This window comes from Manis pentadactyla, chromosome 7 (genome assembly GCF_030020395.1).
Source record: "Manis pentadactyla isolate mManPen7 chromosome 7, mManPen7.hap1, whole genome shotgun sequence".
Classification (NCBI taxonomy): domain Eukaryota; kingdom Metazoa; phylum Chordata; class Mammalia; order Pholidota; family Manidae; genus Manis; species Manis pentadactyla.
The window spans coordinates 82,426,962-82,451,889 of record NC_080025.1 but is presented as its reverse complement, the minus strand read 5'-3'; the positions used below and the strand labels follow the sequence as shown (position 1 = coordinate 82,451,889).

General features: G+C 35.1%; 1 pseudogene; it reads right to left on the bottom strand.

Moving 5' to 3' along the window:
* Positions 1 to 2,217: 2,217 nt before the first annotated feature.
* LOC118917092 (60S ribosomal protein L9-like) overlaps positions 2,218 to 24,928 on the bottom strand; it is an 85,981-nt pseudogene continuing 63,270 nt past the window's right edge.

The window sequence follows — 24,928 nt, the reverse complement described above, 5'->3', positions numbered from 1 at the left end:
TGCTACTGCCTTACAGAGCACTTGGGTGGTCACATACTGCACAGGCGTTCCCTCTAAGAGAAGCTTTAAAACTTTTCCAAATGTAGCTAGGAAACTGAAAAACAAACATCCTTGTTCTAGATGCCTGGAAAAATTATCTGGTGTTTCTATTGCTGGAATTATGATGCTGCAGACTGAGAAGGAGAGAAGAGGAGCACTGAGAGTGGATTATCACTCACTTTCTGTCTTTGACCAGCCAGCTCACTTCTGGCAATGAGAGTAGCTACTTTCATTTTCACTTTCCTAAGCTTACAAACTGCTCTTCCCTTTCCTGGAGCTACGGTGTATGTAGGTATGCATATGTGTGTGTACATGTGTATGATTAGTTCTATTTCTCTGGAAAACCCTGACAAGACAAGGTCATTAGGTCCTTAAGTGCCTGCTGATGGACAAAGGAAGGCTAAATGAGACAGTAAAAGTGAACTTGTTTTCTAACCCTGGGAAAGTATTATACAGGATCATACAGACCAGCATATTGACCAGCAAAGACCAGTGTTTTTCTGACACAAAAGCATAACCAAGTAGATGTTTCATGCATAATTTTACCAAATCTCCAAAGACAATTTAATTTTAATGACTTACAGTGCAGAAGTTTGAGGTATGACATGATATGATTTCTGATTATGTCTTTCTGTGGGATTCTGGAATTTGTGTTAAAGATCACTGAAAGTTTGGAAATGGCACATCTAAAATTAAAATTGAGTGGCTATGGTCATGTTTATTTGCCAAGGGCATGGTTGGTAATATAAAAAATATGATCTATTCAGCTGGCTGTGCAGCATCTTAATAAAGGCACTGACTCATGCTGTGATTTCAGTCACTTGAGATGAGCTTTTTGGATTAAACCCTTTTTCCCCTAATTTAAACTCATTTTTTCTTATCTTTACTACCTTCTACAAATTTATGTAGACAGGCTGTGCAAATGGTAGGAGGAGGAGAAACCCCTTCTGCTTTGTAAATTTGCATTTTGATTTGTGCAATGTTAAAATTGTTCAGAGGTGGTTAAATGGGGAAAGCATCTACCTAGAGGTAAGAACCTGAGTGAAAATGAGAAACAGCTGGGGGTACACAGCTAAATGGCTTCCCTATATACCCACTGGAATCAGTCAGGGAGAAAGAAGGCAAAAAAAGATGTGGAAGCTGGATATACCAAAGGGCTCTAAACATCACTTAAAACAATCTTTTCATGCTAAAAGTAGGGAATAAGAAAGTGTTAAGCAGGCAATTATCACCTGCAATCTAAACATCAATGGACTGCACATGGAAACTAATGAATTTATAAACTAAGAGTGAAGGACAGCATCTACAAGGAATGAAAATAGTATATTCACTAATCCAAAAAGTATTTATTAAGAATCTGATATGTGACAGGCACTGGGGTTTCAGTGACAAACTAAACAATAAAACACATGGATAAACAAGATACCCAAAGGTTATGGTAAGTTCTGTAGGAAAAATAAACAGGTGTTTTGATAGAAAAAAATACAAATTCACAGTAGGAATCTATACCAGATAGGGTGGTCAGGAAACACGGCTCAGTATATGACATTTCATCTGTGATCTAAAGAGCAAGAAGATCCATGAAAAGGTGGTCCAGGTCAGGTGAAAGTGGAGACAAAGGATCTAACACTGTCCACGTCTTCAAAAAAGGCACAGAACACCACAGAAGAAAGAGCTACGGGGAACGTGATGGATAGAGATCCAGACAGAAGTCAAATCATGTAGTATCACATAGATTAGGATAGGAAATTCTCAACTCTATTCTATCACAACAGAAAGTCATTTAGAGTGTTTAAATAGGGAAATCATATGATCTAAATGATCTTTCAAAAAGATTTGCTTTCCGGAGTCAGAAGGAAGAAATGGGAAAATGCTCAGACTAATCAGAATTAGTTGAACTAATTGTACTAATACAGGTAAGAGATGATTGGGGCTTGGACTAGGATGTGGCAAGGGAGACAAAGAAGGACTGAATATATTTTGGAGGCAGATCTGGCAAGCTTGTTCATTGAAAAAATGTTTAGAAAGAAGGAGAGAAATTAAGAAAGATTCTTGGCTTGAACAAATGATGTTCCCAGTATAAAAATGGGAAGCAGTTTGCAAGTACAGAGGGAAAATAGATGATCTATTTTTCTGTTGTTGTTTACAGTACAGGTCTTTTATTGCACCTTTAAAACATCACAAATGGGTCTTAAAATCATCCTGCATCTTGTTGTTTCCATACTGGACAACTCTTAAACTTTGTTCATCAGGCTGCTAAACTTTTTCTTTTTCAGGAATATGGATAATATCCCCAATTTTTCTAATAGTCTTGTTTTAACTGTTGTGTTTTGCTGAATCAAAACACCTGAACTTGATATAAGTTCAATGTCATTTCCTCCAAGAATGAATTTATCTTTCTAGACTTTAGAGACTGAACAAGCAATGCCTTGATTAACCCAAGCCCTGCAAATGTACTTTTCAACAAAGAAATTTCTAATTTCAACAACAGACCTCGTTCTAAATGACAATGTTAATGGGGAAGTGGCACAAATCTCATCCTGAATGGGAGCAATATGACACCCTTGATCGTGTTAAATGCATGACTACAAGCAGCGGGAACAGTAGTAGGTTCCTTTCTGTTTCCCACCATTTGTCAATGTGTAGCCTCTTCTTTTCAAGGCGAAAAAGAGAGTGAATTCTACACTAATTTTACTGAAGTTCCTCTTCAGAGATCCTCTGGGGTCTCTGAAAATAACCATGCATCCTTTCAGAGTGATGTCAACATTTTCTGGAATGTCAGCAGTCTAATTGCTGAAAGTCTTTATTCTCAAATATATGGCAAAAAGCTCAAATGATCTGGTTTGAATGTATTGTTTTAATTATCTTAAGGGAGACATCAGGAAAAGAGCTGAATATATGTGACTGAAGCTCAGAGAAGAGATCTGGACAGAAGATGTGAACTTGGGAGTCATCAGCATATAGGTAAATATTATTTATAGTCATGGAATGAGGTAAGACCATCTCAGTGCTAGCTATTAGAGACCAGAGGTAAGTCATGTGTGTGGAGAAAACTTCCAAAGTCTTTTGAGGCTAAAACCTAAAACTTGAAATCATTTTTGTTAAAGAATGGTTGTGATGACAGAGGAGTGATGACAGAGGAGTGACCCACCCTAAATTTGGAGTTTATTTCATGATCCATCTGCAAGTAACATTCATTCTATTTAGTTATCCAAGGCCTCTTGTATTGTTCAAAGATACTTCTGTAATTCTATCATTCTTATATACTATTTTCAAAAATGAATTAGCATGTTAAAGATATTGGCAATTTGCATGAATTTGGAACACTTAAGTTTATAAATGGCTAGAAGCTGGCTAATGAATGTGTTGACAAAGGTATGGCTCAGATAATGAATGACAGAAGCAAATGAAATTAGTTTATATGAAAAGTTATGTGCTACAGTTGAAACAATTCAAGTAGAAGATGGATGATACTTATATATGTTGTAGTTTTTATTTTTAAAAATTTGGAGGTTTAAAAAAAAGGTTAAATTTCAATTAACTATGTGACACAGGTTCTTGAGATGCAAATTTAAGCTGTGTGGTAATCAGTTTCAAATCAGACAGACTTGAGGTGTAATACAGGCCATCACTTCCCAGTAAGGTGACCTTGGAGTCTTAATATCTATGCCACTTGTCCAGTCATGATCCTAATAGCCTAGAATATACAGAGTTGTAATCGTTTTCCAGAAACATTGGGGTGATTTTTCCATGTTATTAAATATATTCTAATGATTGCACAATGCTCCAATTACTGAAAGTTCTAAAACATTATTTATCTATTACCTCTTGTTGGATATTTAGAATATTTTCACTTCACATTATTGTTAAAATTTATGTTTTGTTGCAAGTCTTGGCTCTTTGTATTATGCAGAATCTCTATTTCTGCCATCTATGCACTTGCCCCCTCTTAAAGGATGTATACCCTCTACTCTTCCCTCCTTTATAATACCTTCAAGACCTCTTCTCTGTTTTATCCTTCAGCTTGTTGACCTTGCTTCCTATGCTAATAAGAAGAAAATGTCCCCAGCTGCTACAATCACATCCATTGGCTTATCTGTATCTGTGTCCATATACTCTGCCCTCCCTTCTGTTACTGTGGATGAATAGCCTGTGCTTTCATTAAGGGACATCCCTTCCACATGTACATCTGCTCAAATGTATCACTCCAAGAATTTTTTTCTTTCTCTTGCATATTATTACTTCTGTCTTGATGAAATTATCCCAAAAGCATGCACACAAGCATTCTGCTTTTTCTCCCACCTTAAAAAAAATGGAGAAAAAGAAGTTCTTAATATCACATCCTTCTGCTACCCTACCTGCTCTCCTTTAGAGGAAAATTTCTGAACAGTTTTCTTTATAGGCTGTCTTCAGATTTTTTCTTCCCATTCTCTCTTGAATCCAGTCCAGTGAGGATTTCACCCCATATGCTACCAAAACTTCCCACAAGGTTATCACTATCTCCACATTGTTCAAAGCCAATGATAAATTCTCCATTCTCATCTTACCTAAAAGACCAGATGTACTGGTAGACTGGTGATGGTCTCCCTGATATATACTCTCTTCACTGTTTATCAAGGATTTCATTTGCTCTTCTTTCTCTCCCCACTTTATTAGTTCCTTCTCATTCCACTTTGTTGGTTTTAAAATACCTGCATGACCTCCCAAAACTTGAAAACCCCAAGCCTAAATTCTAAACTTAAAACTTCACCCTTCTATACCATCATTTCCCTGTGATCTCAGCCATGAATTTCATATGCTGAAAACTTCCAAATTTATGTCACTCAGACCTCTCTGATGAACTTGCAACTTAGATGTGCAGCTGCCTTCTGGATATATCTGTTGGGATGTGGCAGGTGTCTCAGAGACTCAACTAGAGATCTGTACCTCCAAAACTCCAAACCTGCCCTTCTCACAATCTAAAGTCAATTATGTTGATCAATTGATCTTTTGAAAATCAATAAATAAATACTATGCCCTTCCCACTGCTTTGCAAAAAAAAAATAAGTCATTCATGATTACTATTTAGCTTTTATACCGCTCCTCTGTCAGTACATAGTTTTGTTTCTACCTTCAAAATATATACTGTCTGAACATTTCTCATCTCCATTACTCCTACCCTGATACAAGCCACCATTATCACTCATTTGAATTATTGCAATAACCTTCTAGTTCAGGAGTGTACACTTTTTTTCTGTAAAGGATTGGATAGTATATGTGTTTTAGGTACTACAAGCCATAATGTCCCCTTGCAACTACTTAACGTTGCCACCCTGTGAAAGCTATCCATATGTAACTGAATGAGTGTAGCGAAGTTCCAATAAAACTTTATTTACTAAAACAGGAAACTGGCCAGATTTGATCTATGGGCTGTAGTTTACCAACACCTGTTGTAGCTCATCTTCCTGACTCATCTTTCTTTCCTAGGATCTATCATTAATACAAGATCCTTTTGAAATGGAAATTATAGCTCATGATGCATCTACTCAAAACTGCTCATGCTCCCCATTTCACTCACTGTAAAAGCCGAAATTCTTAGCATGTCATACAAAATTTCTCAACCATATGTTTCCCCAATTTTCCTCCTTGTGATCCAGCCATGTTGATCTTTCGGCTGGTCTTTGAACTTGCCACATGGATGAGGGCATCTGTCCTTTTTATTGCCTCTGTCAGAACAGGATAAAATCCATGTAACAGCAGAGCTCAGTCTCTGCCTTCCTCAGGTCCTGATCCTATATTGCATTTTCAATGAAGCATTTCCTCCCTAAGAAATTATAATCACCCTCCCCCCAACATGCCCCATTCTCTTTTCCTGCTTTTTTTCCATAGAAATTTTCATCACCACCAGCTGGGATACTAAAAAGTTTAATTTTCTTATTTGTTTGATCTCTTCTCAGAATGTATCTCATTAGGATAATGAGATATACTTGAGGATAATTTTGCTTTTATTGTCCCCTGCTTTATATCTAGAGTCTAGAACAGTTTCTGGTATATTGTTGGGAACCACTAAATAGATATTGTTGAAGGAAGCACTGCAGATGAACATGAACATGAGAAGGGCAACAGAAGGTTCTTGGCCTAGATGCCCCAAAGAAAAATCATTGAATCATAAAAGTTTTTTAAGTCTTTTAATATAACTTGCCAACTTTTGTATCTAAATTTTTACCTGAAGTTTTATGTCTAAATTTTGACCTTCTTTTCCCTCCATCTCTGCAATGGTTAATTCTTTGTGTCAACTTGATTGGATTAAGATAGCCACTTAAACATTGTATCTTGTGCTTTCTGTGAGGGAGTTTCCAAAACAGATTAGTTTTTCAGTTGGTGAACTAAGTAAAGCAGACAGCCCTCCCCAGTGCCGGCCAGCATCATTCAATCTGCTGAGGAACTGGACATGCCAAAAAGGTGAAAGAAGGACAGATTTGCTCTCTCTGGTTGATCTGGGGCTTCCATCTTCTCTTACTCTTAGATGTGTTGGTTCTTGGGCTTCCTGACTCCAAACAAGACTTACACCACTGGTCTCCCAGTTCTTAGGCTTTCAGACTCAGACTGAATTCCACTACTGGCTTTCTTTGTCCAGCTTGCAAATAGCACATTGTGGGACTTGTTGGTCTCCTTAAGTGTATAAGATAATTCCTATACTAAATCTCCTCTTATCTCTATCTCTATCTATATATCTCTATCTACTATTGATTCTGTTCTATGGAGAATATTAACTACACAGTCTCCAAAATGAAAATGACTGTTTATTTAGCAAGCTTCCCATACTAACAACAGAACTACATGTACATGGTCACATGTATACCATTTCCAGTTTACACATTAACCTCTTATTTTCTATTATGCTCACAAATGAAATAGAGTAAATATTTTACTTAGGATCAAAGAACTTCAGAGACTACTTTAAAGCATTCTGTGAATTACAGCACTTTCCCCTCTAAAATCTAACCATTATTTTTAGTGTTGGCAACCCCATTAGGCAATCTATGCTGTTGAGCATATATTATTAATTTAACTAGCAACTTAGTGACTAATTTAACTGATAATGTCCTAAATGTCCCAGTTTCAGGTATGAGAAAGCACTGAATGAATGAATGAATGGCTAGCAGTGCTGGTATCAGAGTCTGGGCTCTCTTACTTCTAGTATGGTCTTCTCTCCACTACAGCATGCTTCCCTATGGCAACTTCACAAATACTTGGTAAAGAGGTAGAAAGATCCCTTGACTTCAAGTTCAAGAAACAAAGACAAACAAACAAAAGCCCTAAACACTCTACTGCCATTTTAACTAGGCAACAGATGATTCATGAAATGAAAAGATTACTACAAGTAAAGCACAGAACTGGTTGTGCAAAGTTATTTTGAAAACATATGCAGTAATAAAATTAGCCAGTGGCTGGGTTTGAAAAGAGAACCTAGACCAAATACAGAAGGGCCAGTGGATAAATTCCTTCCAATACTCTATGCTAGTGATTCTCAAACATACTAAGTTTTGGTTCCTGAACCACTGGCATCAGTATCTCACAGGATGTGTATTAAGAATTCAGTCTGTGACCCTGTCCCAATCTCTGAATCTCTGGAGCTAATCCTGGAATCTGAATTTTTAACCTCTCCTCAGATTCTCCTGTATACTTAAGTTTTACCATCAGAGGGCTTGCTACTCAAAATGTGCTCTGGAACTACCAGCAATGACATCTCTCAGGAAGGTAAGAGTGACAATGCATATGTTCAGGCCTCTCCTCAAACCTACTGAATCAGAGCCTGCATTTTAACAAGATCCCTGAGTGATCTGAATGCAAATTAAAGTTAAGAAGCACTACTCTAGAGAGCATCTTCCTATAAGCAACAAAACATAAAGGAACTATTATTTCCCCTATTAGCTAGTCTTGCTTTACGCTCTCTAATTGCTCTCCAATGTTACTTTAGAGCCCTACATGGAAAATGGACCATTAATTTACAAAAAATGGAATTACATAATACATAAAAACAGAATGTTAGAAGAGGAAAGACCTTAGAGGGCATCTTGTTGAACTCCATTTTACAGATGCAGAAAATCAGACCCACAGAGGTCATCTGGGCTCCCGAAGATAACTGGTGGCTAAGCTAAGAATATACTTCAGGGCCCCTGATTCTGACTTTCATCCTACTTTAATTATATGCTCCTTTCCTCCAGAAAAATTTTATACATGATTGTGATTTTACTAAAAATTTAGTCTTTAACTTGTATAGTTTTTTTTTCAAAGTAAAGTCAACTAGTTAGTATGTAAGAAATCCACTGTGTTAGTCAAATGTGATCTCAACATTCTTTCTAAAAAGGGACTAATTAGAAAAATGGAATAGACTCTGCTGTAATCAGGAAGATTATTTTTTAATCTAATTCATTTTTCAGAATAATTACTCAAAATCAATCACTGTCAGTTTATAACAATAATCAGAGAGGAGTTAGAAAATACCAGTGATGTTTCAGGGTTCAGTTTCTTTCCAAGATAAGAAGATCAAATCAATCCAGCAACGGGGGATTGCATTACAACTATTTCTAAATGGAGTTTAGCTGCATCATTTTACATTTCAAGCCCTTTGGTCTCCAGTGTTCAATTTTTTGTGTGTGAAAAATATATGCACAGTGGATATAAGATGGTATTTTAGAACTAATTACAATCCCTTTCAGCTTCCTAAAGGAGGCTTTCTTAGAATAAGCAAATGCTTTCCTTCATTTCTTTCTTTGCATTTTTGTCTTGTCAAAAAGGAATGACAAGTAACTGTCTTGAATGATTCTCTTTTGAGTTGTGAAAGAGACAAATAAGAAAGGAATGTGCCAGTAAAGCAATAATATAGTGAATTTACATATTAATAATGATCCACTCATACAGGATTTGTTTCTCAAATAAACAACATAAGTTATTCTGCCTCTCTATCCTTAACATGTGTGAAATCATTTAGCTTTATGCCTAACACTGGGGTTCTAAATAAATTATTATTGTTGTTTTTATAAACCCCAAACTATAAGATAAACATTTTCCCTATGTATTTTTAAAGTCCAGTTAACTCCCTCACAAGAAAAAGTATCACATAATTCAGAATGTAAATGTTTTTACTTAACAATTGTGTAATAATTTGGTCAGAACAAAATGAGTTTCAACAGAGGAACCCAAAATTTAGTGGATTCAGATTGTGTAGTGGGAGAAAAAACTGTGCTGACTCATGGTCCATCTGACATTGTTTTTCTGGCCAAATGTTCATTATGTAAGAATTTTGTCTTTGGTTTGGCTACTTGCTGTTGAAAGTGCTGTATCTCAGTGCTCACAATGACATCAAACTTCACAAGGAACAATGCAAGCACAGTGGGTTACCAAAAATTTACAAGAGACAGGTGACTTGGTTGGTCTAAAATGGTTTTAGAGTTGATTTTGAGATAGCATTAGATACCCATTTGATAAATAGTTTAGCCAAATCTAAGCCTTTCTTCTCTGAACTAGGAATCCAAATACCTGCTTTAGAAAAGGTTCCTGGAAGGGATTAATATAATGCTGTAGAAAAAGTTCATTGCAAGTGCCTGGCTCAAGTTAGACACTCAACATTACTGATTTTCTTCATCCTTTTCACACGCTTGTCTGGTGACTTCTTTTATGTGTTTCTAAAAACAGTAAAAACTATAGAATGGCAACCTCCATTCAGTCCAAACCTATTTGCATATCCAAGAGTAGGCCAGTTTTGACTGGCAGAACTGTCACAAAAGGTAGTTAACAATCATGAGGGCAGTACCTTCTGATTATGTCTAGTTTTTTGTAAGCAAACATGGTTGGAATTCAGTCTAAAGAATACCACAAGATATTTGAATTTAGGGGTCTTAACTGCAAAGGGTAAATGCTTATCAGAGTCTATTATTCATGTGAAAGTAATGGCCAATTTCCTTCTTAATGGAAAATATCAGACTTTGGAAGTACAAACTACCTGTAATTTTTAAGTAGTCACTGATAACCTCAAATCAAAACTTGAAGTAGATAAATAAAACCAAATCCTCCAAGACTGAATTCAACCAACTTTCTATGTCATACACCTATATTTCACTTAATTGAACTAGGAAGATACAGTATTCAACTGATATTTGGGGTCAGTATAGGCTTTAGAATAATGATTCAGCCAAAGATTCATACTGGGAAATTTTGTAGGTTACTAAAACACTGAAATATATTAGAGATCTTTGGGAGTAAGTTCTCAAGCTATGTAAGCACCATGAATTTAATTCAGCAAAACATTTTTCTTTTGCTAGATTTTTCTCTGCTGCTGAGAGAGTTTCAACAGGATCCACTTGAACTTTTAGTATACCACAAAAAATCACAGCATATATTGTAGAATTAAGGATCGGATTCTTAAAGAACACAGCAATAGTTAAGTCACAGCATGAATTTAATATGCATGATGGCTGTGCTACACTAGATGCTTAGAAACTTGAAAAAAACAGCTACACTATAAACAGTGGTTTGACAATACTGTGGTTCCACGTGAGGGTAAAAACACTATCATGAAAGAGAAAACTTTGGAGAGATGGGAACTGTATGGCTTTGCTAGGGCTGTCAAAACAAAATGACACAGACTAGGTGTCTCAAGCCACAGTAATTTCTTTCTCATAGTTCTGGAAGCTGGAAGTCCAAGGTCAAGGTGTCAGCACACTTGGTTTCTTCTGAGACCTTTCGTTGGAGTCTCCTCAGTGTGTCCTCATGAGGCCTTTTCTCTATATGCATTCACCCCTGGTTCTCTTTCTCTTCTCATAGAGACACTAGTCATACTGGAGCACAACCCTATCTTACTGGCCTTATTTTAACTTAATCACCTTTTTGACACTCTCATCTCCAAACATGGTCAAAATGATTAGGGCTACCCATATAACCACATCTAAACTAAGTATCTCTTAAAAGGTCCAGTCTTCAAATATGATTCTGTACTACTAAGTGATGGAATTTCAATACATGAATACGGGGGCATACAATTCAGCCCCAAAAAAGGAAATACATCTGCCTGTTGCCAGGTCCTGGTTCCTGCTATGATTTTACTGCTTTACAGTGATTTCCATTTTTGAACACAGCCAATTAGGAAATTCTTGGGTGTTTTGTTACATATTTATTATTCTATTATCGGTCTTGTATGTCTTAGGTTGGCTAGACAGGACATAGATGTATATTTTTCTGGGACCTTTATACTGTGACTAAGATTTTTGTAAAGATCTTTTACTTGGAACAGAGTTAATAGCTGAGCATAAGACTAAACAATACATTTGGCATCCAAATCTTTATAATTTTCATCCCAACAAACTGCCAGTTTCCAACAGTATACTTACTCCTTTTTTCCAAATCAAAGGGTAGAAGTTAGAACTGTTTTGTAATAGAAATGTAATTGTTACCATTATGTAAATACAAAATTTGGAGGTTTCTCAAAAAGAAACTGTCATTGGTATTTCTCTATAGAGTTAACTTCAAATAAACTGCAAGTCATATTTTGAAATATAGAACTAATGTACAGAAAATTCACTCAATTCTCCATAATATTAAAGCCCTAAAAAGTGGATTTCTCTAATTCCTTTTGCTATTAAGTAAAGAGTAGGCTTTACAGAATGTTTCCAGTATTTGCTGCCTCTGGAGGAAGAGTGATTTGGATGTTAGATATAGGGCAGACTCCTTAAAATATTTGCATTATCTTGGCTGAGCAGAGCTATAGCGGTAGTATCCTATGGATTCATGGTGTTTATCTGGTCATGTGCTGATATGCTAGTTATAGACTCACACTGTAACTATGACTTCCTCCTCTAGCACATTAGGATGTGACAATACTCCACATGTCCTTCTGGGTTCCCTTTCATGCAGTTTTGAGTTGTTCTCTCCAAGACACTTCCTTTGCTTTCCCCAAGCCATGCTGTGAAACTACAATTCTGCTATGTTTCATCATATCCTTCACTTTTAAATCTCTATTTCACTTTTTCCCTATTAATAATATTTACTACTAAAAAGTTTTAATACAAGGAAAAGTTTCATTCTAAGAACAGATTGAGCAACAATAAAGATCAAATTAAGGTTTTATATAGAAGGATTTATAAAAAGACCATAAAAATGTCAAGACAAACAATTCATGATGACTTTGTAAACATCCATAGATCTTTCTGCCAGGGATCAGGAATTTTTTGAAGGGTTGGGAGAATCATTTTATTCTCTTACTTGCAAATGGTTATTTTATTGTAAGCAATAGAAACCAACTTTAAAAAAGAAAAAGAAAAAAGAAAGGAGAAAGGAAATAAAAATATTTGTAGTATATTATGCAGTTTATAGAATTGAAAGAAGAGCTAAGCATTGAGTTCTAAGAATAGGTATCAGGGCAGTTCCAGAGAGTTTAACCTCTTAGAAATTGAGCTGTATAGAGAACAGAAATGCTACTAAAATTGGAATTTGCTAGAGATTAACAAATAATATTAAGATATTGCAAAGATTTATGGCAGAAGGATGAGAAAACAAACATCCCTTAACTGAAATGCTATAAGAAAAATCCATTGGTGAGGTCATTGGAAGCAAAAGATGGAAGATAAAGAGAAAGATTTATCCCATAGAAATACTTCCATAATATTGAAGATGGCAGTGTGAGAGGAGAGACAGAGGCTTCCTCCTAAAAAGGTATACAATTAGAAAATATAGTTGGTGCAACTAATCCTGAAAGAGCAAAAGGAATGAGGACAGCACCAGACTGAATACACCTGTAGAAAAGTGCTGACCTCGTGAACATGGTAAGGTACCAAAGTTGTGGCCGGGTGAGACCCAAGCCCCTCCATCACCCCAACTCACCAGTGGAAAGAGGAGAAACTGAGCAGGGAGGGAGTGGAAGGCCCGGGACTGCTGAATACCTAGCTCCAGAAATCTGCTCTGGGAGCACAAACCTACATTTCATGGTGCTTTCATGATACTCGCATGATTACAGGGTTGTAAAGCTAATACAGGCAGAAGTCCTGGAGAGACTGAGATTCCAGCTGCTTTTGTAAAGCAGGGATCCATATCCAGCTGCTCTGGGACAAAAGCTTATACCTGTGTGACCAGTCCACTGGTTCAGGCAGGGGAGACAGGCACGGCAGTCAGGAAGCAGGAAACAACTCTTTCCTCTCCCAAGGCACCAATACCACTCCCCTGAGACCTCCGACATTGCTTCAGGGGCTGAGCAGCTCAAGAGTGGAGCTTGACACTAGAGGGTGCCATATACAAATATGAAACGCCAAAGGAACCTGGTACAGAGTAAAATTAATATAACCCCGGAGAAAGATTTAAATGACATGGACCTTATGACTCTTCCTGAAAGGGAGTTCAAAATAAAAATCATCAATATGCTAATGGAGGTACAAAAAGATATCCAAGAACTCAGGAATGAATTCCAGTCAGAGATCCAATTGTTGAAGAGCACAATGGAGGGTATTAAAAGCAGGTTGGACACAGTGGAGAAGACGATAAATGAAATAGAAACTAGAGAAGAGGAATACAAAGAAGCTGAGGCACAGAGAGAAAAAAGGATCTCTAAGAATGAAAGAATATTGAGAAAACTGTGTGACCAATCCAAACGGAACAATATTCACATTATAGGGATACCAGAAGAAGGAGAGAGAGAGAAAGGGATAGAAAGTGTCTTTGAGGAGGTAGTTGCTGAAAACTTCCCCAATCTGGGGAAGGGGATAGTCTCTCAGGCCATGGAGATCCACAGATCCCCCAATACAAGTGACCTAAGGAAGACAACATCAAGACATATAGTAATAAAACTGGCAAAGATCAAGGATAAGGACACACTATTTAAAGCAGCCAGAGAGAGAAATAAGATCACAGACAAAGGAAAGCCCATCAGGCTAAGATCAGACTTCTCAGCAGAAATCTTACAGGCCAGAAGGGAGTGGCATGATGTTTTTAATGCAATGAAGCAGAAAGGCCTGGAACCAAGATTACCTTATCCAGCAAGATTATCATTTTAATTTGAAGGAGAGATTAAACAATTTCCAGATAAGCAAAAGCTGAGAGAATTTATCTCACACAAACGATCTCTACAATGAATTTTGGAGGGACTGCTTTGGATAGACGTGTTCCTAAGCTTTAATAGCTGTCACCAGAGGTAATAAAACCACAGTAAAGAAAGTAGAACAGCTAACTACTAACCAAATGCAAAATTAAATTAATGATCCCCAAAGTCAATCAAGGGATAAACAAAGAATACAGAATATGATACCTAATATATAAAGAAGGAAGGAGGAAGAAAAAGGAGGAGAAAAAGAAAAGAACTTTCAGATTGTGTTTGTAACAGCGTATTAAGTGGGTTCAGTTAGAATCTTAGATAGTAAAGAAATTAACCTGGAACCATTGGTAACCACAAATCTAAAGCCTACAATGGCAATAAGTACATACCTATCAATAATCACCTTAAATGTAAATGGACTGAATGCACCAATCAAAAGACATAGAGTCACTGAATGGATAAAAAAACAAGAACCATCTATATGTTGCCTACAAGACTCACTTTAAACCCAAATGCATATACAGACTAAAACTCAAGGTATGGAAAAAGATATTTCATGTAAAAAACAGGGAGAAAAAAACAGGTGTTGCAGTACTAGTATCAGACAAAATAGACCAAAACAAAGAAAGTCGCAAGAGACAAAGAAGGACATTACATAATGATAAAGGGGTCAATCCAACAAGAGGATATAACCATTATAAATATATATGCACCCAATACAGGAGCACCAGCATATGTGAAACAAATACTAACAGAATTAAATGAGGAAATAGAATGCAATGCATTTATTTTAGGAGACTTCAACACACCATTCACTCCAAAGGACAGATCCACCAGACAGAAAATAAGTAAGGACACAGAGGCACTGAACAACACACTAGAACAGATGGACCTAATAGACATCTATAGAACTCTACACCCAAAAGTAACAGGATACACATTCTTCTCATGTACACATGGAACATTCTCCAAAATAGACCACATACTTGGCTACAAAAAGAGCCTCAGTAAATTCAAAAAGTTTAAAATTCTGCCAACCAAATTCTCAGAACACAAAGGTATAAAAGAAGAAATAAATTGTACAAAGAAAGCAAAAAGGCTCACAAACACATGGAAGCTTAACAACATGCTCCTAAATAATCAATGGATCAACGAATAAATCAAAATAGAGATCAAGCATTATATGGAAACAAATGACAACAATAACACAAAGCCCCAAACTCTGTGGGATACAGTAAAAGCAGTTTTAAGAGGAAAGTATATAGCAATCCAGGCATATTTAAAGAAGGAAGAACAATCCCAAATAAATAGTCTAAAGATACAATAATTGAAATTGAAAAAAGAACAAATGAGGCCTAAAGTCAGCAGAAGGAGGGACATAATAAAGATCAGAGAAGAAATAAATAAAATTGAGAAGAGTAAAACAACAGAAAAAATCAATGAAATCAAGAGCTGGTTCTTTGAGGAAATAAACAAAATAGATAAGCCCTTAGCCAGACTTATTAAGAAAAAAAGAGAATATACACACATGAACAGAATCAGAAATGAGAAAGGAAAAATCACGATGGACCCACAAGAAATACAAATTATTAGAGAATACTACAAAAAACTATATCCTACCAAGAAGGAAAACCTGGAAGAAATGGACAACTTCCTAGAAAAATACAACTTTCCAAGACTGACCAAGGAAGAAACAGAAAATCTAAACAGACAAATTACCAGAAATGAAATTGAAGTGGTAATCAAAAAACTACCCAAGAGCAAAACCCCTGGGCCAGATGGATTTACCACGGAGTTTTATCAGACAATCAGAGAAGACAAAATGCACATTTTCCTTAAAGTTTTACAAAAAATAGAAGAGGAGGGAATACTTCCAGACCCATTCTATGAAGCCAGCATCACTCTAATACCAAAACCACGCAAAGACCCCACAAAAAAAGAAAATTACAGACCAGTATCCCTGGTGAACATAGATGCAAAAATACTCAACAAAATATTAGTAAACCGAATTCAAAAATACAGCAAGAGGATCATACACCATGACCAAGAGGGATTTATCCCAGGGATGCAAGGATGGTACAACTTCGAAAAACCATCAACATCATCCACCACATAAACAAAAAGAAGGACAAAAACCACATGATCATCTCCATAGACGCTGAAAAAGCTCTCAACAAAATTCAACATCCATTCATGACAACAACTCTCAACAAAACAGGTATAGAGAGCAAGTACCTCAACATAATAAAGGCCATATATAAAAAATCCACAGCCAACATCATACTGAACAGCGAGACGCTGAAAGCTTTTCCTTTAAGATCAGGAACAAGACAGAGATGCTCATTCTCCACACTGTTATTCAACATAGTACTGGAGGTCCTAGCCATTGCAATTAGACAAAAACAAAGAAATACAAGGAATCCAGATCGGTAAAGAAGAAGTCAAACTGTCACTATTTGCAGATGACATAATATTGTACATAAAAAACCCTAAAGACTCCACTCCAAAACTATTAGAATATCTGAATACAGCAAAGTTACAGGATAAAAAATTAATACACAGAAATGTGAGGCTTTTCTATACACTAACAATGAACTAACAGAAAGAGAAATCAGGAAAACAATTCCATTCACGATTGCATCAAAAAGAATAAAATATCCAGGAATAAACCTAACCAAGGATGTGAAAGACCTATACCCTGAAAACTACAAGTCACTCTTAAGAGAAATTAAAGGGGACACTAACAAATGGAAACTCATCCCATGCTCTTGGCTAGGATGAATTAATATTGTCAAAATGGCCATCCTGCCCAAAGCAATCTAAAGATTCGATGCAATCCCTATCAAATTACCAACAGCGTTCTTCAACGAATTGGAACAAATGATTCTAAAATTCATATGGAACCACCAAAGACCCCAAATAGCCAAAGCAATCCTGAGAAGGAAGAATAAAGTGGAGGAGTCTCACCCCCCAACTTGAAGCTCTACTACAAAGCCACAGTAATCAAGACAACTTGGTACTGGCACAAGAACAGAGCCAGAGATCAGTGGAACAGGTTAGAGACTCCAGACATTAACCCAAACATATATGGTCAATTAATATATGATAAAGGAGCCATGGACATACAATGGGGAAATGACAGCCTCTTCAATAGATGGTGCTGGCAAAACTGGATGGCTGCATGTAAGAGAATGAAACTGGACCACTGTCTAACCCCATACACAAAAGTAAATTTGAAATGGATCAAAGACCTGAATGTCAGCCATGAAACCATAAAACTCTTATGAAAAAACATAAGCAAAAATCTCTTGGACATAAACATGAGTGACTTCTTCATGAACATATCCCCCTGGCCAAGGGAAACAAAAGCAAAAATGAACAAGTGGGACTATATCAAGCTGAAAAGCTTCTGTACAGCAAAGGACACCATCAATAGAACAAAAAGGTATCCTATAGTATGGAGAATATATTTGTAAATGACACATCCGATAAAGACTTGACATCCAAAATATAGAAAGAGCTCACGCACCTCAACAAACAAAAAGCAAATAATCCAATTAAAAAATGGGCAGAGGAGCTGAACAGACACAGTTCTCCAAAGAAGAAATTCACATGGCCAACAGACACATGAAAAGATGCTCCTCACATTAGTCAACAGAGAAATGTAAATTAAAACCACAATGAGATATCACCTCACACCAGTAAGGATCGCCACCATCCAAAAGACAAACAAGAGCAAATGTTGGTGAGGTTGTGGAGAAATGGAAACTCTCCTACACTGCTGGTGGGAATGTAAATTAGTTCAACCATTGTGGAAAGCAGTATGGAGGTTCCTCAAAAAGCTTAAAATAGAAATACCATTTGACCCAGGAATCCCACTTCTTGGAATTTACCCTAAGAATGCAGAAGCTCAGATTGAAAAAGACAGATGCACCCCTATGTTTATCACAGCCCTATTTACAATAGCCAAGAAATGGAAGCAACCTAAGCGCCCATCAGTAGATGAATGGATAAAGAAGATGTGGTACATATACACAATGGAATATTATTCAGCCACAAGAAGAAAACAAATCCTATCATTTGCAACAACGTGGATGGAGCTAGAGGGTATTATGCTCAGTGAAATAAGCCAGGCGGAGAAAGACAAGTGTCAAATGATTTAACTCATATATGGAATATAAGAACATAGGAAAAACTGAAGGAACAAAACAGCAGCAGAATCACAGAAACGAAGAATGGACTAACAGTTACCAAAGGGAAAGGGACTGGGGAGGATGGGTGGGAAGGGAGGGAGAAGTGGGGGGAGAAGAAAGGGGGCCTTACGATTAGCATGTATAATGTTGGGGGGACATGCAGAGGGCTGTGCAACACAGAGAAGACAAGTAGTGATTCTACAGCATTTTAGTACACTGCTGGGCAGTGACTGTAATGGGGTTTGTGGGGGGGACTTGGTGAAGGGGGGAGTCTAGTAAACATAATGTTCCTCATGTAATTATAATTTAATGATATCAAAATAAAAACATAAATAAAATACAATAATAAAAAAATTAAAAAATAAAATAAATTCTTCCATAATAAGCATGGATCACAAAGATGGCTGAATGTTTTAGGATTTTTCTTCTAACTTTCAAATCATAGAAATAAAGCTTTGGAAAAGTTAGTGGCTAAAATGCACTAATCCAGAGCTCTACCACCATTTTTAATACATATGTTTTTATAAAAATAAATCATATAACAAAAAAGACAAAATTTAAGAAACAACATTGCTTTCAGCTTGGTTTATGTCATTAAGAACTGATTGAGAAATAAAAATACTTTATTCTTTATAAAGCAAATGATATTAACCCAATCAAAACTAATTATTTTTTGTTGGAACACTGAAGTTAATTAGCCAGTTATTCCAGTCTTTCTCCTATTTTGTTATATTCAATATTTATATGATATCTAGCTCAATATCATAAAGAATATATGTTTATTAAAGATACTTTACAAAGAATATATTTTATTTGAAAGAAAAAGTACATATGGGCAACTGGGAAAAAAATAGAAACATGAAATAAATGGGCCAAAATTTAAAAACACAAGTGAAGAACATTTCTGATACCAAAGAATTGAACTTGAGGACTTAAAGGCGAAAGAGCAAATCATATACAAATATTGTTTTAATGTTTTCTTTAGCCTCTTCTATAATAACACTCAACTGCAGAGTACAGCAGAATAATATCTAAATATTTCTGAAAGGATAGTTGCACAAGAAATATATATGTAGGCAATTTGCCTTTTAAAAATATAACAACAAATAGGAATTCTCTAGCAAACTTGGACACTAGGAATACAGCATATGTGAAAAGTATATTTGACGATAAGCTACAATAGGCAAATAGATTAATTAAATTTTAAAAATCTTAGAATGGAGATGTGGTTAAATAGATTTTGGATTCATATCATTCTAAACCTAATACTCAATAAAGGAAATAATTAAAGTTTCATAACTGCAAATAAATATGTACCTTAACAATATGAAAATAAAAATATACTTTAAAAATTTTATATAGAGATGGAAAAAGAATTGTGAGATAATATCCTCATTGTTTTGTCAAGTATTCAATACAGCCTTAAATTGAAATATTAAACACACAAGGAATTTATAACCTTAAAGGTTTTCATAATATTTCTTTTACAAGTTCAGAAATTTCTTCATTATAAAATACTTAACAGAAATTTAGAAATTTCTTCAGTTTGGCCTTATTTTCCTTTTGTAAAAGTACATTTTTCTTAACGGTTTACATTAAAATCATGTATAATACAATCCCACGTTTTAAAATTAGTTCTACCTATATGCCTTTATATTTTCATAGAGACAAGCCTGGAGCAATGTTACTCAATTGTTAACAAATGATTACATCTCAGATGCTTTCTGTTTTTTTCTTTCTCCATTACATTTCTTGGACTACTTTGACTTTTTTATAGTAAGTGTTTATACTTTTAACAGAAGAGAAAATTCATCATTCTTTCAAAAGTGTATACTCTGTATTAATTATATATACAGAAAAAGTATTTAAAATATTCACTCATAACAGTATAAACTGGAGGGACTAGTAGCATCTATCTTTGAGTTAACATGAAAATTAATTGTAAAAATTTGAAACAGTTCCAATTGCATGGTAAACAAGCAATATACACTAGTTACTCCTTCAACTAATCACATTTATACTAGCAGAGTTGTTAATTTTACTTAAGTGAAAATTCCATAAATTGTAACTTGCAAATACTGTATTATATTTTTTCTCCTAGAAAATGGAAATAAGAATAACTACTAAGGCATTATTATAAGGATTAAAATCATTACTTAAATGCACATGCTAGGTGGTTGTCTAGGTTACCTAGTTCTTTTACATCACTTTATTGTACCCATTTATGATTAAACACCTGGTATGGCTAAAGGATTGTGCTAAATAAGCACTCTAGGCACAGTGGTGAACAAGATAGATTGCTCATAGTCTATCTATCTTGCTCATAGCTACATGCCATACATGATTCACATAAATGCTTTATAATATTACTAGCAATTTAGTGAAATGCTCTTTTTGCAATTTCATAGTCATTTAAGAATTCTCATGAATAGTTAAAATTTTGAATGGTAAATCTTTTAATATAAAATTTCTAATGTCTTAATTAACATATTCAATATATTTCAGAGATGACTGTAAAAAAGTTTAAGTGTTTAAACTACATTTCTATTAAGCTCATTTGCATCCTTGTATAAATTAATTCTGATATAATTTTCAGGCCCAAGTTATTTGAATACTTCAGGAAGTTTTTAATGTTTAATGCTGAGTCAGATGGGGCTTTGACCTAAATCCTCATGTGTTTCATATCACTTCTTCCAGAAAATGAATTCTAAAGAAAAATGAATTGTGAGATCAAGAAACCATCCTTGCCCAATAACCAATGACTTCCTAATGGAAGCCATTGTATCTTCTTAATAAAACTTAATTACTTTATGACAAATTCTCTTTATGTTTTATAAACTAATAAATTACTTTAATTAAGGCAATGCATTTCTTTAGTAAAACAGCATTACAGTACACTGATTCTGGAAATAATAAATTACCAAATGTACAATGCCAAACAAAAAAAAAGTACAGTAATGAACACATTCTCTAGAAATCATATCTCTGTTTAATAATGAATACAAATCATTATCTAATATAGTTTTTTCTGGACCAAATTTCAAATTTTCTTAAAAATACGTAATTTCTTCCCTTAAGAAGTTGAATACTTAAGCTAAATATTTGTAAATCCTCATACGTATAGTAAACTATGTTTTAATGCTTACATCTTAAATATTTAATAATATTTTGCCAGCTACATGTAATACATGATTCACATAAATGCTTTATAATATTACTAGCAATTTAGTGAAATGCTCTTTTTGCAATTTCAATTTTCTACTATATTGTTTAGTATTGAGTTTCAATAAATATGCTTATAAATATAAAATTTGTAGACTAATTCTGAAATGTTATCCTAATTAAGTTCACTCTTGAGAGGAACTTTACTAAATGATTACCTAGTTTTACTCAAGATGTGATTTCAAGTCATTACTGAAAGTGCTATTCCCTGGTTAGCCAACAAGGTATTGGAACTACATGAATGATACAAACTAAAATGTCGTCATATGAACAGAGAATCAGAAACATGTAAGTCAACGATTAGAGTGTTTTGTCATGCCAGAAGGGTAAGTATTTCAAGAACTAACCCAGCAATAAGATTGCTAAAGAAAAGCTTTCTCAATATGTTCCAGCTGAGAAAAAGATGCAGCAACTAACAAGCAAACAGGCAGTATAAATTGCCTCTGAAGCAACTTTATGGCCTCCAGAAGGAAATGTTTTCACTGCTGTAACATTTTTATCAAAAGCATAACACGTCCAGACTAGAAAAGGCTCAGCACTCTCAAATACCTCTGGTGGGAACACAGATAAGTAAAGATTTTCTAAACATCACATTCACAGCACATAATGAAATCTTCAAATAAACACGAAGGTATCTTATGATTACCATGATTAAGTATACCATATGAAGATATACTTAAGATATTTTATGTAACCTTTAGAATTTAACATGAGTATGCAAAAGAGAATTTCCTCCAATAATGTTCTTTGTGTTGACCAGAAGTTTTTCTATATAGAAAACAATAGTCAACAAAAGGTAGTTGGCTACATTAAATATGAAAAGGCCATAGAATCATGAGAACTCTTTTGAAAAATTCAAATAAACTGAGATATATATAGAGACATAGGTGGCTGTCATATATGGTGAGAAAAGCAACTTTCACAAGAACAGGATGTAGAACAGGATATACACACTTACATCCATATAATATACACATAGATTCATATATATGTATATGCATATATTTATGTGCAGATTATATGTAGGTTTTGGGTACAGACATAGATATGTAAGCTTAGAACAGAATACATAGATAGATATTATCCACATGAGGGATTGTGCTTTGCATACTGTTTTTGCCTCAGTCGAGACAAAATCCGAAACATTTAACTTTCCCTATTTCATTCCATAAATTAAACCCATTTCATAAATCTCAAGACAAATTCTTACTAAAGATTCAGTAGAGAAATAGGAGGGAAAATATTACATACAGAATAGCAAATAATTTAGTAACCCTCATGAAACATTTCTGTTTTCTCAAATTCTCTGGCCTGTCATTTATTTTCTCTTCCCCATCCTCACCTTCAGTCTGTCTCCCTGTCCCTCCTGCCCTTCCTCTCTCTCTCTCTCTCTCTTTTCCTCCCCCCTCTCTCCTTTTCCCTCTACTTTCCTCCCAAAGCTCCTTATTTATTCCTTCCTTCATAGTAATCTTTAAATCATTTTTCAAGCAATTTTCCTTTCTTTGAACTCTTTCATTTCTAAGATCAATGGATATGAAGTTTTTATTTCATAAATAGTTATTTCCCTGGGAAAAATTAAATTGCAACATTGTTTTATGCATTCATATACATACGGTAAGAAAATTACTGAGTGGTATTCACCATAGTTATAGTAGGTAACTCTGGGAAATAAGGTTGAGAGCAGGAAGACTCATAATCTATATGTTCATACATGTTTGTCTTGTTCAAATTATTTATAATGAAAATAAACTATCTTCATATATTTTGTGCAAAATAAATATTTTAATCCATTGTCTTGACTCATCTGATTTACTCTTCTAAGCTCCTATCTGATCTCCTAACTCTAATCTTACTTAAATACATTGTTAACAATGCAACCAGCATGATTACTTTAAAATACAAAAATTATACTATTGCTCATTCTTACTCTTAAATGAATCAATTTGATCTAAGGATAGACTTCTTATGAACTGTTGTGACCAATCTCTTCTTTCACCTCATCTGTCATTTTTTGGCATATTTTTCACGTTTGTTCTTTTAAAGACCAGTTCTTTCTTCTAGGATGTTTAATAAACTTTTTTTTTTTCCTTGCTAAAGTTTCTTACCCTTTTCTGCAAATCCTTCTACCTCCCACCTGAAAAACTTAATTCAGTTTTCAGAATGATACTTAAATGCCCTTTCTCCTATTAATTTTTCCTTGAATTCACAAGTTCCAAACAAGTGCTCCCCACATGTATTAGTACACAGCTCAATGTATTTTTGCTCTCATCGTGTTATAATGCAATGTTATTTTTTAAAACTTTTCTGTATTCTTCATTAGCTGCTGAACTCTCTGAGAATAGTCATTATATGCACTTTCTGCTATATCCCAAATGCTTGGCACACAAGAGGTGCTAAAATACATGTTTCAATAATAATCTTAAACCATTTGGTAAATAAACTAAATGTCTATTCACTATGCATAAAATAAATAATATATCAGACTGGTTCTATCAGCCAAAAAAATGGTTAGCTTGTATCAGACTAACCTTCCCACCAATTCCAAATGTAAACTTGGAAAAATACAAAAACATTCCTTTGGAAGCACAGACAAGCAACGAAGGCACTCAGAATTTGAGAGGTGAAGGTCCTAGAGAAAAGAATAACATGTATTGAGGAGAGCCCTATATTCATCACTGTTTTTTTCCTCAGGGCATTTTTTTTTTCTAATTTGCATTGTGGGGCACAGAGCTCAAAAAAAAAAGTTGTGGCTTGGAGGATGCAGAAATCTTACTGAGTTAGGAAGTCAAAAATTGGTGTTTGAGGCTCCAATGAAGCAAGAAGAAAGATAGGAGCTATGATCATGGTGGAGATAAGGACTAGAGTCCAATATTTAATATTTCATACTATTGCCTCTGAAGGCAGCTGGGGATTCCTAAGCTACACATGCACTAGGTAAATGTGTAAAAGACAGCTGCTAAGAGGGTAAAATGAGATCTTGGATATATTATGTGTGAGACAAGAATTGGAGTTTAAAGTACACCAAAGGAAAAGAGCACTTCTAAATGCTTCTGAGATCCTCAAATGATCTCAGTCACTAATGGGACAAAGATAATTTTCCTGTGAGGGGAAAATTAAACTCTATCCTGCACAGATGTAGTCAATATCTATTATTCAAGGATTCCATATTTGCAAATCTTGACTACTCACTAAAATGTACTTGCAACTCCCCCAAAATCAATGCTTAGAGTGTTTTCACAGTCACTGTGGATATGCACAGGGTGGTGAAGAATTTGAGTTGCTAGTGCTCACATTTCCACTGAGGTGGACCCAGTGGAATCTGCCTGATTGATTTAGTGCCAGAATTTTTTTTTGTTATTTTGGCTTTTCTTGTGATTTCATTGTTTAAAATGAGCCCAAAGCAAAGTGCTCAAGT